Source organism: Loxodonta africana, chromosome 3, assembly GCF_030014295.1.
Source record: "Loxodonta africana isolate mLoxAfr1 chromosome 3, mLoxAfr1.hap2, whole genome shotgun sequence".
Classification (NCBI taxonomy): Eukaryota; Metazoa; Chordata; class Mammalia; order Proboscidea; family Elephantidae; genus Loxodonta; species Loxodonta africana.
Genome location: NC_087344.1, coordinates 48,544,669 through 48,545,655, shown reverse-complemented (window position 1 = coordinate 48,545,655; position 987 = coordinate 48,544,669). Strand labels below are relative to the sequence as shown.

General features: G+C 39.6%; 1 non-coding gene across 1 annotated transcript; it reads left to right on the top strand.

The window, feature by feature from the left end:
- The first annotated feature begins 368 nt into the window (after positions 1-368).
- On the top strand, positions 369-494 carry LOC111751527 (U6atac minor spliceosomal RNA). The gene has a single exon (XR_002786641.1). It is a non-coding gene; the product is annotated as a U6atac minor spliceosomal RNA (small nuclear RNA).
- The last annotated feature ends 493 nt before the right edge of the window (positions 495-987 follow it).

The window sequence follows — 987 nt, the reverse complement described above, 5'->3', positions numbered from 1 at the left end:
CCCCCAACTCTCTGCTTGCTTCCCTTTCACAGTACTAGATGACTAAGACATGGTCTCATGGCAAAGGGGGTAGCTGATCATTTTTAGGGGGAATCAAGAGTTAGGCAGGGGCCAGAAAATACAGGGATTATGTACATATTCAGAGTGCCTGGGTGGTGCAAATGGTTGATGTACTTGGCTACTAACCAAAAGGCCGGAGGTTCAAATCTACCCAGATCCCTCTTGGAAGAAAGACCTGATGATCTACTTCTGAAAAAATCAGTCATTGAAAACTCTGTGGGGCACAGTTCTACTCTGATACACATGGCACCACCAGGAGTTGGAAGTGACTCAGTGGAAACTGGTGGATATATATGAAAGTTAGGGCTGTGTCGTATGAAAGGAAAAAAGGTTAGCACTCCCCTTGACAAAGATGGAAGAGGCCCTCGGGCCTTACAGCACGCCTATGGTTAAGGCATTGCTACCTACTTTGTAGCATCTAACAATGATTTTTCAATGCCATAAAGGTAGAAATCAATAGCAGGAAGATCAAGGAAAAAAATCAAATATACGGAAACTAAATAACACCTTGCTTAGAAACAACTGTGTAATAGAAGAAATCAAAGAAGGAATAAAAAAAATTCCTAGAATCAAATGAGAATGAAATCACATCATACCAAAACCTTTGGGACACAGGAGAGGCAGTACTCATAGGTCAATTTATACCAATAACTACACACATCAAAAAAGAAGAATGGACCAAAATCAAAATGTTAGCCATGTAACTTGAACAAATAAAAAGTGAACAGCAAAAGAAGCCCACAGGCACCAAGGGACATTACAACAGATCCAGCTGAAAAAGAAGGATCATAACAGAACACTATGAAAAACTGTACTCCAACAAATTTAAGAACCTAGCAGAAATGGACAAATTTCTAGAAACACACTACTTACCTAAACTAAGATAAACAGACAGAAAATCTGAACAGATCCATAACAAGAGAAGAG